The 15,942-nt window shown below is 38.5% G+C and overlaps 1 long non-coding RNA gene across 1 annotated transcript in view; it reads left to right on the top strand.

The window, feature by feature from the left end:
- LOC309630430 overlaps positions 1 to 15,942 on the top strand; it is a 118,798-nt gene that overhangs the window by 5,280 nt on the left and 97,576 nt on the right. Inside the window, exon 2 of the long non-coding RNA XR_014245661.1 lies at positions 9,153 to 9,238. This is a non-coding gene — a long non-coding RNA (uncharacterized lncRNA). The remainder of the gene's footprint in view (positions 1 to 9,152; positions 9,239 to 15,942) is intronic.

Genomic DNA, 15,942 nt, shown 5'->3' on the forward strand with positions numbered 1-15,942 from the left:
CAGGTGTACCTGAGAAGCTGTCCACAGTTGTAAAAAGAAGCTCTACCAGCAAATGATGAAGACATAAAAAACTACGGGGACTTCCCTGGTGGCGCGGTGGTTAAGAATCTGCCTGCCAATGCAGGGGACAGGGGTTCGATCCCTGGTCCAGGAAGATCCCACATGCCACGGAGCAACTAAGCCTGTGCGCCACAACTACTGAGCCTTTGCTCTAGGGCCCATGCTCCACAACAAGAGAAGCCACAACAAGAGAAGCCACGGCAAGGAGAAGCCCGCGCACCACAACAAAGAGTAGCCCCCACTACCCGCAACTAAAGAAAGCCTGCGCGCAGCAACGAAGACCCAGTGCAGCCAGGAAAAAAAAGAACTCCTACAAAAGAAGTTAGTAATGTTTTCGAATGAACGGAAAGCACTGAACTGTGCTTAGCTGTCTGCTCCAGTAAAGGGCACTGAGTTAGCTCAAGAAATGAAGATGTTTAATGTGAAAGTGGCTACACGTGGTTACGCATTCTATTGCAATACCGTTCTATTTCAGGATGTCACAATCACCCTATGTAGGGTAAGGAGGAACTGCATTAATTAGCAAAATTATTGGGCTGGAGTTGAAAGTACTTTATGTTTTTTTGCTGCTCTGCTACTAACTTGCTATGCAATCTAAAACTCTGTTTCTTCATTTCTTTGTACTTTAGGTAAGAATAATTTCTGGCCTGCCTACCTCTCAGATTTATTGCAAAATGATAAATGTGCAAGGACTTTGGAAACCAAAGTCAAAAGTTACTTTAAAATAATTATTTTCTTTAGAACATATAAAATCAAGATTTGCTGTTTATCAATTAATACTCTAAACCAGTAAACTTTTAAACTTTTGCTTTTAGGTAAACTTAAACTCTTTCGTCTCTAGGACTTCTTTATAATCTTAAAAACTGAGAACCCCTAAAGAGCTTTCATTTATTTTTTCCCCCCATGTGTCTTTTTTTTTTTAATTGGAATATAATTGCTTTACAATGTTCTGTTAGTTTCTGCTATACAATGAAGGGAATCAGCTATATGTATACATATATCCCCTCCCTCTTGGACCTCCCTTCCACCCCCACCCCCATCCCACCCATGTAGGTCACCACAGAGCACCAAGATGAGCTCCCTGTGCTATACAGCAGGTTCCCACTAGCTATCTGTTTCACACATGGTAGTGTATATATGTCAATCCTAATCTCCCAATTCGTCCCACCCTCCCCTTCCCCGCCACCCCCCTGACCCCGCTATGTCCACATGTCCTTTCTCTACATCTGTGTCTCTATTCCTGCCCTGAAAATAGGTTCATCTGTACCATTTTTCTAGATTCCACATATGTGCATTAATATATGATATTTTTCTCTTTCTGACTTACTTCACTCTGTGTGACAAACTCTAGGTCCAGCCACATCTCTATAAATGACCCAATTTCGTTCCTTTTTATGCCTGAGTAATACTCCATTGTATATATGTACCACATCTTCTTTATCCATTCATCTGTCATTGGACATTTAGGTTGTTTCCATGTCCTGGCTATTGTAAATAGTGCTGCAATGAACATTGGGGTACATGTGTCATTTTGAATTATGGTTTTCTCAGGGTATATGCCCAGTAGTGGGATTGCTGGGTCATACGGTAGTTCTATGTTTAGTTTTTTAAGGAACCTCCATACTGTTCTCCATAGTGGCTATATCAATTTACATTCCCACCAACAGTACAAGAGGGTTCCCTTTTCTCCACACCCTCTCCAACATTTACTGTTTGTAGATTTTTTGATGGTGACCATTCTGACCAGTGTGAGGTGATACCTCATTGTAGTTTTGATTTGCATTTCTCTAATAATTAGTGATGTTGAGCATATTTTCATGTGCCTCCAGGCCATCTGTATGTCTTCTTTGGAGAAATGTCTGTTTAGGTCTTCTGCCCATTTTTTGATTGGGCTGTTTTTTTGATATTGAGCTCCATAAGCTGTTTATATATTTTGGAGATTAATCCTTTGTCCGTTGCTTTGTTTGCAAATATTTTCTCCCATTCTGAGGGTTGTCTTTTCATCTTGTTTATGGTTTCCTTTGCTGTGCAAAACTTTCAAGTTTCATTAGGTCCCATTTGTTTATTTTTGGTTTTTTTTTCATTACTCTAGGAAGTGGGTCAAAAAAGATCTTGCTGTGGTTTATCAAAGAGTGTTTTTCCTATGTTTTCCTCTAAGAGTTTTATAGTGTCTGGTCTTAATTTAGGTCTTTAATCCATTTGGAGTTTATTTTTTGTGTATGGTGTTAGGGACTGTTCTAATTTCATCCTTTTACATGTAGCTGTTCAGTTTTCCCAGCACCACTTTTTTTTTTTTAACATCTTTATTGGAGTATAATTGCTTTACAATGGTGTGTTAGTTTCTGCTTTATAACAAAGTGAATCAGCTATACATATACATATATCCACATATCTCCTCCCTCTTGTTTCTCCCTCCCACCCTCCCTATCCCCCCACCAAGGTGGTCACAAAGCACCGAGCTGATCTCCCTGCCAGCACCACTTATTGAAGAGGCTGTTTTTCCTCCATTGTTTATTCTTGTCCCCTTTGTCATAGATTAGGTGACCATAGGTGCATGGGTTTATCTCTGGGTTTCTATCCTGTACTATTGATCTATATTTCTGTTTTTGTGCCAGTACCATACTGTCTTGATTACTGGAGCTTTGAAGTATAGTCTGAAGTTGGGGAGCCTGATTCCTCCAGCTCTGTTTTTTCTTTCTCAAGATTGTTTTGGCTATTCGGGGTCTTTTGTGTTTCCATACAAATTGTAAAATTTCTTGTTCTAATTCTGTGAAGAATGCCATTGGTAATTTGTTAGGAATTGCATTGAATCTGTAGATTACTTTGGGTAGTATAGTCATTTTCATAATATTGATTCTTCCAATCCAGGAACATGGTATACTTCTCCACCTGTTTGTGTCATCTTTGATTTCTTTCATCAGTGTTTTATAGTTTTCTGAGTACAGGTCTTTTGTCTCCTTAGGTAGGTTTATTCCTAGGTATTTTATTCTTTTTGTTGTGATGGTAAATGGGATTGTTTCCTTAATCTCTCTTTCTGATCTTTTGTTGTTAGTGTATAGGAATGCAAGAGATTTCTGTGCATTAATTTTGTATCCTGCAACTTTACCAGATTCATTGATTAGCTCTAGTAGTTTTCTGGTGGCATCTTTAGGATTTTCTATGTATAGTGTCATGTCATCTGCAAACAGTGACAGGTTTACTTATTCTTTTCCAGTTTGGATTCCTTTTATTTCTTTTTCTTCTCTGATTGCCATGGCCAGGACTTCCAAAACTATGTTGAATAAGAGTGGCAAGAGTAGACATCTTTGTCTTATTCCTGTTCTTAGAGGAAATGCTTTCAGTTTTTCACCATTGAGAATGATGTTTGCTGTGGGTTTGTTGTATATGACCTTTATTATATTGAGGTAGGTTCCCTCTGCCCACTTTCTGGAGAGTTTTTATCATAAATGGGTGTTGAATTTTGTCAGAAGCTTTTTCTGCATTAGAATGATCGTATGGTTTTTATTTTTTAATTTGTTAATATTGTGTATCATATTGATAGATTTGTGTATACGGAAGAATCCTTGCATTCCCGGGATAAATTCCACTTGATCATGGAATATGATCCTTTTAATGTGCTGTTGGATTCTGTTTGCTAGTATTTTGTTATCCTCATCAGTGATATTGGTCTGTGATTTTCTTTTTTTGTGATATCTTTGTCTGGTTTTGGTATCAGGGTGATGGTGGCCTCATAGAATGAGTTTGGGAGTGTTCCTCCCTCTGCAATTTTTTGGAAGGGCTTAAAAAGGATAGGTGTTAGCTGTTCTCTAAATGTTTGATAGAATTCACCTGTGAAGCCATCTGGTCCTGGACTTTTGTTTTTTTGAAAATTTTAAATTACAGTTTCAATTTCATTACTTGTGATTGGTCTGTTTATATTTTCTCATTCCTCCTGGTTCAGTCTTGGAAAGTTGTACCTTTCCAAGAATTTGTCCATTTCTTCCAGGTTGTCCATTTTATTGGCATAAAGTTGCTTGTAGTAGTCTCTTAGGATGCTTTGTATTTCTGCAGTGTCAGTTATAATTTCCCTTTTTTCATTTCTTATTTTATTGATTTGAGTTCTCTCTTTTTCTTGATGAGTCTGGCTAAAGGTTTATCAATTTTGTTTATCTTCTCAAAGAACCAACTTTTAGTTATATTGATCTTTGCTATTGTTTTCTTTGTTTCTATTTCATTTATTTCTGCTCTGATCTTTATGATTTCTTTCCTTCTACTAACTTTGGGTTCTCTTTGTTCTTCTTTCTCTAGTTGCTTTAGCTGTAAGGTTAGATTGTTTATTTGAGATTTTCCTTGTTTCTTGAGGTTAGATTGAATTGCTGTATACTTCCATCTTAGAACTGCTTTTGCTGCATCCCATAGGTTTTGGGTTGTCACGTTTTCGTTGTCATTTGTTTCTATGTATTTTTTTTATTTCCTCTTTGATTTCTGCAGTGATCTCTTGGTTATTTAGCAGTGCACTGTTTAGCCTCCATGTGTTTCTGTTTTTTACAGTTTTTTTTCCTGTAATTGATTTCTAATCTCATAGCATTGTGATAGGAAAAGATGCTTGATATGATTTCAATTTTCTTAAGTTTTCCGGGGCTTGATTTGTGACTCAAGATGTTATCTATCCTGGAGAATGTTCCGTGTGCACTTGAGAAGAAAGTGTATTCTGCCACTTTTGGGTGGAATGTCTTATAAATACCAATTAAATCTATCTGGTCTGTCGTGTCATTTAAAGCTTGTGTTTCCTTATTTATTTTCTGTCTGGATGATCTGTCCATTGGTGTAAGTGGGGTGTTAAAGTCCCCCACTATTATTGTGTTACTGTCAGTTTCCCTTTTCATGGCTGTTAGCATTTGCCTTATGTATTGACGTGCTCCTATGTTGGGTGCATAAATATATATAATTGTTATATCTTTTTCTTGGATTGTTCCCTTGATTATTATGTAGGTCCTTCCTTATCTCTTATAACAATCTTTATTTTAAAGTCTATTTTGTCTGATATGAGTGTTACTACTCCAGCTTTCTTTTGATTTCCATTTGCGTGGAATAGCTTCTTCCATCCCCTCACTTTCATTCTGTATGTGTCCCTAGGTCTGAAGTGGGTCTCTTGTAGACAGCATATATACGGGTTTTGTTTTTGTATGCATTCAGCCAGTCTGTGTCTTTTGGTTGGAGCATTTAATCCATTTACATTCAAGGTAATTATCAATATGTATGTTCCTATTACCATTTTCTTAATTGTTTTGGGTTTGTTTTTGTGGGTCTTTTTCTTCTCTTTGTTTCCTACCTAGAGAAGTTCCTTTAGCATTTGATGTAAAGCTGTTTTGGTGGTGCTGAATTCTCTTAGCTCTTGCTTGTCTGTAAAGCTTTTGATTTCTGTCAAGTTTGAATGAGATCCTTGCTGGGTAGAGTAATCTTGGTTGTAAGATTTTCCCTTTCCTCTCTTTAAGTTTATCCTACCACTCCCTCCTGGCCTGCAGAGTTTCTGCTGAAAAATCAGCTGATAACCTTATGGGGATTCCCTTGTATGTTATTTGTTGCTTTTCCCTTGCTGCTTTTAATATTTTTTCTTTGAATTTAATTTTTGTTAGTTTGATTAATATGTGTCTTGGTGTGTTTCTCCTAGTGTTTATCCTGTATGGGACTCTCTGCACTTCCTGGACTTGGGTGGCTATTTCCTTTCCCATGTTAAGGAAGTTTTTGAGTATAATCTCTTCAAGTATTTTCTCAGAATCTTTCTTTTTCTCTTCTTCTTCTGGGACCCCTATAATTCGAATGTTGGTGTGTTTGATGTTGTCACAGAGGTCTCTGAGACTGTCCTCAAGTCTTTTCACTCTTTTTTCTTTATTCTGCTCTTCGGCAGTTATTTCCACCATTCTATCTTCTGGCTCACTTATTCATTCTTCTGCCTCAGTTATTCTGCTATAGACTCCTTCTAGTGTATTTTTCATTTCAGTTACTGTGTTGTTCACCACTGCTTGTTTGTTCTTTAGTTCTTCTAGGTCTTTGTTAAACATTTCTTGTGTTTTCTCGATCCATGCCTCCATCCTATTTCTGAGATTTTGGATCATCTTTACTATCATTACTCTGAATTCTTTTTCAGGTAGGTTGACTATTTCCTCTTCATTTATTTGGTCTTGTAGGTTTTTACCTTGCTCCTTTGTCTGTAGCATATTTTTTTGTCGTCTCATTTTTTTTGATGGGTGGGGCTGTGTTCCTGTCTTACTGGTTGTTTGGCCTGAGGCTTCCAACACTGGAGTTTGGAGGCAGTTGGGTAGAGCCAGGTCTTGGCACTGAGATGAGGACCTCTGGGAGACCTCACTCCAATTAATATTCCCTGTGATCTGAGGTTCTCTGTTAGTCCAGTTGTTCGGACTCAGTGCTTCCACCACAGGAGCTCAGGCCTGACTCTCAGCCTGTAAACCAAGATCTCACAAGCTGCACAGCATGGCAAAAAAAAAAAAAAGCAGAACAATAACAAAGAATACAAAATAAAATAAAATTAGAAAAATAAAAGATATATTAGTAAAAATATAAATGAAACAAGAGCAAGGTAATACAGAGCCACAATAGCAAAAATAAATAAATAAATAAAAGGCCTTGGCTGTGGTGGCAGAGCTTAGGTGGGAGTGGGGCTTAGGCAGGGCGGGGTTTAGGCAGGGTGGGGTTTAGGCAGGGGCGGGGCCTAGGCTCAGGACCTGTGTAGCTGGAAAAGGCCCTGTGGGGGGTGGGGCTTAGGCTCAGCACAGCCAGAGGGGGCCTCAGAGTGTGGAGGTTTAGGCCTGGAACCCCAGTAGGCTTGCCGGGACCCAAGTGGGCGGGGGAAATGCTGGCCGCGTTCCCTTCTGCTCCTCCAGTCCTCTGAGGGCCTCTCCCCATCCCCACTGATCCCCTCACTGTGGGTGGGCCCCTCCCAAGTGTGGGAACCCCTCCCCTCCCCCAGCCGCCCCTCAAAGTCACTGGTCCTGCCCCACCTCCACTTCTCCTACCCCCTTGCTACCCCCCACATCCTACCCAGTTGCTCGGGGGTTCCTTCCATCCCCTTAGGTGTCCGAGGTCCCCCACCAGTGCCTGGAAGTGCCCTAGTTTTGAGGACATGTGAACTCCCTGTCCTCCTACTCTGCCATCTTGACTCCACCCCAGAGCTTTTGTTTATGTTTTTATCTACCTACCTGCCTAAATATACCATATTAGAAATTAAAATTTAAAAATATTTAAGGTATTTCTTTATCAATTTATTTTAAAATAATAATGAGAAACTTATACATATTTATAGAAATAAAATATTTTACTAAAAATGACTATATTTTCTGGGGGGGGAAGAAAACACGGGAAAAATGGCATTCATTTACATTTTTGCAAAGTCTTTAATGTCTTGCTTAATAAAAGACAGTTGGATTCTCGTATCTGCTTCTGAATTCAATCTGCTGAGATACTACATGCCATGTAACTACTGAAAAACTCTGTTACGCTCATGAGAGAATCAGAGTGAAAAAGACAAATAATGTCTTAGTCTTATTATGAAAATAGTTTTGACCTTGCTGACCCCCTGAAAGGGTTTGGAGGACTCAACAAAGGTTTCCATACTACAACTTGAGAACTGCTACTCTAAAGTATTTCTATAGAAGTCTGCTAAAACGTTTGCTGGGTAAGCTCTAGACAACTGAATGCTAAAAGTAGCTAATGCTCTTGCCACAAAGTAGTATGAAATGCCACTATTGATAAAACAAAGTTGTCAAAAACATTTAAGGTGTAATTTCATATTTTGATACATTCTATATGAAATACATATTTTTAAATTTCGTACAATCACATTTTGAAAGTGACTCCTGCACTTTTTTTAATTAATTAATTTATTTGTTTTTGGCCTTGCTGGGTCTTTGTTGCTGCATGATGCGGGCTTTCTCTAGTTGTGGTGAGCGGGGGCTACTCTTCACTGTGGTGCATGGGCTTCTTATTGCAGTGGCTTCTCTTATTGCGAAGCATGGGTTCTAGGTGCACGGGCTTCAGTAGTTGTGGCACGTGGGCTCAGTAGTTGTGGCTCGCAGGCTCCGGAGTGCAGGCTCAGTAGTTGTGGCGCACGGGCTTAGTTGCTCCGCAGCATGTGGGATCTTCCCGGACCAGGGCTCGAACCCATGTCCCCTGCATTGGCAGGCAGATTCTTAACCACTGCGCCACCAGAGAAGTCCTGATTCCTGCACTTTAAAAATCAAATTTCCAAATCCAATTCATATATGAACAGAAACTTAATTCTTATAAACGGAGTAGCTGAATTTAGTGTGACTTTTGTGCCATAACATGATTTAAGCTATTTTGTAAAATCAGGCTCACTCCAGTGTTAGTCTTACAATGTTATTTTAATCACTGCATTTAGATTAGTGGTAAATAGTTAGAAGGATGTCCTGGGCCAGTTGTTCCCAAGGTCATTTTTTTTAATGCTTTGGAGATGGGAGTTTGGAAATTATTCATTCACAAATCCTAGCATTTGGACTTTTCATACGTCTAGGTTCCTTAGCCCCACTCGTCATTCCCTTTATGTGTGGGGCCAGTAGCAGTGGAGCTCCTAGTAGCAAGTGATATTCTCAGAGGCAAATCTCTTCTGTGCTAATGCAGGACAACTCCCAGCAGAATTGTTTTCTTCCCATCGATCAGAAGTTTGCTTTGGGGGTAAGAAGAGGAAGTATCTTTGAGTGCACTAGGACTTCTCCAGAGCACCAGAGAGAGCCAGGTTTGAGGATATTGTGGCATAAGTCAGGGATCTCCAGGGGCCTATACCAAATGCTAAATCTGGCTAAATCTGCTTCAGGACGGTAGACTCTTTTAGAAATCCCTACTCCATATTCAGGAGAACTTACTAAGGAAGTAATTTACCTGCTTAACCCTACCAAGTGGCCCTCAGCATTATCTCTACTCTACATTTCCCATTATTTTCTTTGAAATAAGAAACTGATTTCTGAAAGGGGACTCCACTAATTTGGGTTAGAGGGTTATAGTGTAAGAAGCTACTGTGAGTATATTTGGGGTATATACACACCTCTAATGGTCATCCCATCCTTATGCTTTTACAGAAAGTGAAGTTTTCTCTCCAGTCTAACTGAACCATGGCACTACCTCCCACTACTCCAACAATCACATCTCCATGAAGCCCGAGGAGGTATATAAGCTACTTTGAATTAGGTGGGGGGTTTTGGGTTGTTTTTTTTTTGGCTGCACCATGCGGCATGCAGGATCTTAGTTCCCAGACCAGGGATTGAACCCGGGATCCCTTGCAGTGGAAGCACGGAGTCTTAACCACTGGACCACCAGGGAAGTCCCTGAATTAGGTGTTTAGCATGACCTATTAACCACCCATGCAGTGTTTCCACTGCAGCCCTACATCTGCCATTTAGAGTAGCAATATCTGGTTTTGCAATCTACTTTTTTATTTATTTTTTTTGAGTTAAACAGTATTTGTATAATTAAAACACATGACAACAACAATGCAAAAGGCAGAGGGATAAATGGAATCAAAGTGTTGCAAAATACTGTTTTTATTTGAGAAATGATAAAAGTGATACACTTGATTATTTTTTCTTTTGCAATCTACTTTTTTAAATGTTGACATCTTAAATGACTATTTTTCAGGCAAGATATATGGTAGCTACTTCATGCTCTTCTTACTTTTTTCTCCTTATTTTTTTAACAGCCCCTCCCCTTCCTATTTTTTCTTTCTTTTAAACCTATCTATTTCTCTTCAGTTTTTTTCCACTTGGATCAATATAGTGCAAGACTAGAGAAAGGTGAGAAAAGTAAGTATTCAGGGTCAGTAAAATGAGCAATAAAATCGATCCATGAGCCAAGAGACAAAATCATAGGAAGACAGCCAAGGCTAATGCCAAGAGGTCCCCCTAGGAGAAGACAAAGCAGGAAACACACCTCAAAGTAGAGCCCCTGCATAGAACCACTGATAGCCAGACCACAAAGCAGGAGGGTGAAGATGGTCATTAGGAAGCTGACTAATTCTGCTAAAGGGGGTCCTTTTTGAAATATGCTCTTCAAGGACATTGTCTGACCCTCTGAATATAGACCTCAGAATAGATCCTTGATCCAGCTTACTTTAAGCTTGTATGCAAAATAATGATGTGTCTGAAGTATTAGATAATTTTTCATTTCTGTTTTGAAGGCATTCAAATATCAGGTACTATCAGCACATTCATTGCTTATTTCTTAAAAACAATGCCAAAGCTATTGGATCAAAAGTATTGATAATATTCTGATTTGCTTGTATGTGGTAGGAGGAGGACAGAGTTGAAATTCATATAACTGGAATTTTAATTATAGTCAGTTCTAACGCTATTTTTGTGATGAGCCATATGATCCATAAGCAGCTTTTAAACCCGTCCATTTAATCACAGTTCAGGTTAGAAGCAGAGGTTGTCTGTGTAGCATAGGGTCATAGGATGAGCCCCCATAGAGCAGGCAGGAGGCTGGTAGAGGGGTGAACATCAAGAAGCCTCCTACAGGGAAGCAGTGCACCGGCTGGAAAAACATGACACCAGATGCAATAATAATCATGAAGAGATCTAGGCCCTACTGCAGCCAGGGGTTCTACAAAAGGGAGGGGAAGATATTTGAGTGAATGAGCCACTTTTCATGCTCGTTCTGGGTGTTACTTATAAAGCACTAGGGGTCAAGAAAATCAGCCTTCAGTGGCTATGCACCGACCTGCCCTTTTTTGTGCCTTAGCTACAAGTACATTTGCAGTCATGGGAAGCACCATCCCAAGTTCTAACTACAATTTTCTAAGAATCCATCACTGAGAGAGCTTGTTTATTATAACTAATCTACAGATCTTCCAGCTCTCCAGCAGATCTTAAAATGTCAAAGAAAAAATTGCAGAAACTCAGAATTCAGCATATGAATACATAAAATCACCCCAAAAATGTGTGAAAATTCAGTTTTACCTTAGAAGAAATCATGCACTAGAGGATGATGACCAGTTATGCAACTTGCCTAGAATAAAAACATATTCCTGCTAAATAACATTTTCCTTAGAACCAATCCGTGAGAGCAACAGGTAAACTTCTGCTTCGCAGATTTGAAATAAGATTATTAAAATTACCTTGTCTTATGGAGGAATATGATGTTTTGGATTTGCATCCGAATAATCCAATGCAGGTGGCAAGCAGGGGAGGCAGTAAGAGGTCTGGAGAACAGATCAAACAAAATTGGCCGTGTTAAAGGCTACACAGGGATTCATATACTCTCTGCTTTTGTATATGTTTCAAATTTTCCACAATAAAAACTTTAAGAATTATAATGAAATTTTTTAACTTTATCTTTTTTATTACTCTTTCAAAAACAATGCCGATTGCAAAACATCTAGATGGGATAGTAAAGTGTAAAGAAGGAGGAAAAAATTTTAGCATGCATGACCTTTCCCAACATTCAAAAATCAAATATGATAATAATATCATTCCATAAATGTAAGCTGATCACTGATCCTAGTAGCCTCAACTAGTCCTTAACTTTAATGCTGTGATTTTTCCAGTATTGAGTGAAATTGGTATTTCCCACATTTCTGAAAGTGAGAGATGATAAAAGCAGCTGTAAAATACATTGTGTTACTTAACCACACAGCAGTTGTGATAATTACAAGGTCAGGACCACTGGTGAACCAATGTGAGTGAACAAATATCTTAGAGTAATGTGTTTATCCTCCACGATTTGAAGGAACTCTTTCAGGGAACCAAGACATCATCAGGTCAACTACTGTCTGCAATAGCTTTGCAAAGTACCTTGAAAAACGCACTGGTGAGCAGTTAACTGCCACCTGCAGAAACAGCAAGAGAGGTTATTTCTTCAACCTAACATAAAACCAGTATTTCATATTCCAATACAGTTATATACTGGTTATCTCTTGCTGGCTAACAAACCATGCCAAAATTTAGCAGCTTAAAACAATAAACATTTATCATCTCACACCTTTTCTGAGGGTCAGGAATCCAGGAGTGGCTTACATAGGTGGCTCTAGCTTAGGATCTTGTAACAAGTTTCGATCAAGTTGTTGGCCAGAGCTGCAGTCATCGTAAGGTTTAACTAGAGCTTCAGAGCCACTTCCAAGTTTACTCACAAGATTAGCCAGCCTCAGTTCCTCACCACAAGGGTCTCTCCATAGGCTGCCTGAGTGTCCTCATGACATGGCAACTGGTTTCCCAGAGAGTAAGTTATCAGAGAAAGTAAGAAAGAGAAAGAAAAGAGCACCAAGTGAGAGTGCCCAAGATAGAAGCCACAGTCTTTTATAATCTAGTCCTAGAAGTAACACACCATCATTTCTGCCTTATTCTGTTGGTCATACAGACCAACCCTAGTATATCGTGGGAGGGGAAACACAAGGATGTGAGTACCAGGAGGCAGGAGTCATTGGGGGCCATTTTGGAGGTTGGCTACTACATGGAAGATAGAAGAAGAGAAATAACCCTTAAATATTAGAGATAAGATATATAAAAATGGATTTGCAGGGGTTGTCTTGAAGTGATGTATAGTTGGACCCCAATCCATCTGGGATGGTTATATTACTGAAGTAAAGAGGGAGCCAAACAATAACTTCCAGTTATTTAAAACTTTCAAAATACCTTAAGGCTGTAAATCTCCATGTACAAAAGCGGAGTACCCTATCAAACAATCTAGAGGAGTGCTAATTTTATCTGCCTTCAGAGCTGAAGAGAATAGCAGTGGCAATTTCTGCTGAAGTCTGTTTTATCCCCACTATTCCCAAATGCAGTTATGCATATGCCTCTGCCACAGTTCAATCCCTAGTTTCTGGTTGCATTCCTGACAGACTTCAGTCTGACTTGGCATAAGTGTTCTAGCCTGGCTGCTTGTTGATTCTTAGTCTTAACCATCCCAACCAAAGAATCATGTTAGAAGAGAAAGAAAACGCAGCATATGATTTTTGCCTTCAACTTAAAATCTCAACAAAAGAAGAAAATTATCACTATACCCACAACTAGAGGCCTTGAAAAAAACGTGAGAAACTTTATAAACTGATAGTCCCTAGCTATCCTTAGGCCTCAGTTTATATATACCAAATTAAAAGTTATACTTCAGTCTTATTCTCTGTATTCCTCTCTAAATCCACACCTATGTATTGATTTCTAGCACCAGTAGTTTTAAAAAATAGTAATTTCAGGGTTTCCTACTGTACTTTCAGAATGCAAATCAACATTGCAAATAACTTGACCCAATAACTTAATAATTGATATGGGTAAACAATTGAAGTAGTAAATTCCGCAGTCCATCCAGAGAATCATATTTTTTCAACTGTGATATTGACCAGATTATAATAAGGCATGTGATCTACTGGCAAGCAGATATCTTCTCATCAAAAATAGAGACTAACAACATACTCCAAAGTAGCTCTATACTTGGTAAACTGTGGAAACTAAAGAGTGTTATACAGATATAGTAGAAGGGAAAGGGAAAGATGAGTGATATCTTTTCACTTTCATAATAGCTATCATGGAAGAAATAGGCTTTATAATAATTTTACTCTTTGGTAAAAATGAGATTTAATCATTTTTACAATTAGTTGAATAATAAATTAACTCTCTTCAGTGAAAAGAGTTTGATGCAATGACCATCCATTCTGAGTCTAATAGTCACTATTAATCATTATCTCCTTCCAACCCAATAGTACTCTCAATACCCTGCAATTCTGAGGTGCAGATTGCTTTTTGAGCCCTCTCTTGTTATCAGAACATGTCGAACTATATTGTTGTCAGGTATTTTCTCCTTGTCAAGATAATTCATTGCTACCTTTTCAAAGGAGATTTTTTTGGGTTCCAGTCTAAAGCATAAAGCATCTATACTACATCCCCTCCCCCACCAAAATTAAAATAAAATATTTTATTCTTTAACAGAGAATAAAATAGTTTAGGATGAAGAGGCTCTCCTCTCTGGTTCATTCTCTATGAGTTATTATATTTATACAGCCAAGTTATGTAGGTTTTCTTTTTAGGTTCGCTTTAACAGACACTTTCTCCTCAGGAAAAACAGTGTTGTTGATCACAGCAGTAGGTCTAATTCCTTTCTCATATGTTTATTTTTGAAGAACTCCCACAAACTGACTTGGCCTCAGCCACAGATAGACGTTTATTCTGTAGGCTTTGCCTGTGTGTGTGAAGTAAGGGGCAACAAGGGTAGTGTAGGAAACAAATCTTGTTTTATGCAAACATGTAATAGAACCCTCAAATACTCTAGGTAATTTCTCACCAAAGAATAAATGATTAATGTCAGATTCTTTCCTAAGAGCAAGTTTTGATAGTCCAAGAATAGAGACACCACAAGAAAACAGGCACCTGGAAGAGGGTTAGGAGAGGTCAGGCAGAACAGAGCTACAGCCAAGATTAGTCATCTGTCCTTCTCTCCAAGTTCTGCCTCTGGCCACACCTCCCCAATGACTTCCAAATATTTGGAATTTTTAAAATTTTCCTTTGAAATTAAAATGAATATATGCAAATATTCCTTCACCTTATGACTTCAAAACTATTGTCTACTCAGTAAAATGCTTTTCCTTATTTTTTCATTAAAAAAAACTAATTTCACAATTACTCTCATGTTTCAGGGTATTGTCCCTGATATCCAGACAAGACTCCTTGAGGCTAAATTACATAAGAGTAACATGAAGGATGGTCTTCATTTTATAGGGAAAGATGAGAGAAAGATAAATAAGAAATGAGATGCAATCTAAAATTGATATAAAGTTTAACAGAAAAGCATTCTTCAATTATACATATTAAAGAAAGAGGAAAATATTATACATACTCCCAAACAGGAAAGGAAGGTGCTTACAATTGACCATGTAAAGATAATTGTTTTCCTTTTTTTTTTTTTTGCCATTTTATTTTTATTTATTTATTTTTATAAACCACTTTACTGAGATAATATATCACACAATTCTCCCATTTAAAGGACACAGTTCAATGGTTTTTAGTATATTCATAGACTTGTGCATCCAACACCAGAACTAATTTTAGAACATTTTCATCAACACAAGAGATAATCCCACCCCCCCATAAGCAGTCATTCTTCATTCCTGTCACCCCAGTCCCTGGTCACCGCTGCTCTGCTTTCTGTCTCCATGGATTTACCTCTTTGAGTCATTTCATAGAAATGGAATCATTCAATATGTGGCCTGTCGTGTCTGGCTTCTTTCAGTGAGACCATGCTTTCAAGGTTCAGCCATGCTGTAGTGTGTGTCAGTATTTCATTCCTTTTTTTTTAGTATTAGTTGTTTGTTTGTTTTTTTGTTTGTTTGTATTGCAGGTTCTTATCAGTCATCAATTTTATACACATCAGTGTATACATGTCAATCCCAATCGCCCAATTCAGCACACCACCATCCCCACCCCACCACGGTTTTCCCCCCTTGGTGTCCATACGTTTGTTCTCTACATCTGTCTCTCAACTTCTGCCCTGCAAACCAGTTCATCTGTGCCATTTTTCTAGGTTCCACATACATGCGTTAATATACGATATTTTTTCTCTTTCTGACTTACTTCACTCTGTATGACAGTCTCTAGATCCATCCACGTCTCAACAAATAACTCAATTTCGTTCCTTTTCATGGCTGAGTAATATTCCATTGTATATATGTACCACATCTTCTTTATCCATTCGTCTGTCAATGGGCATTTAGGTTGCTTCCATGACCTGGCTATTGTAAATAGTGCTGCAATGAGCATTGGGATGAATGTGTCTTTTTGAATTACAGATTTCTCTGGGTATATGCCCAGTAGTGGGATTGCTGGATCATATGGTAATTCTATTTTTAGTTTTTTAAGGAAACTCCATATTGTTCTCCATAGTGGCTGTATC

Source organism: Balaenoptera borealis (genome assembly GCF_965194805.1).
Source record: "Balaenoptera borealis genome assembly, chromosome: 6".
Lineage (NCBI taxonomy): Eukaryota > Metazoa > Chordata > Mammalia > Artiodactyla > Balaenopteridae > Balaenoptera > Balaenoptera borealis.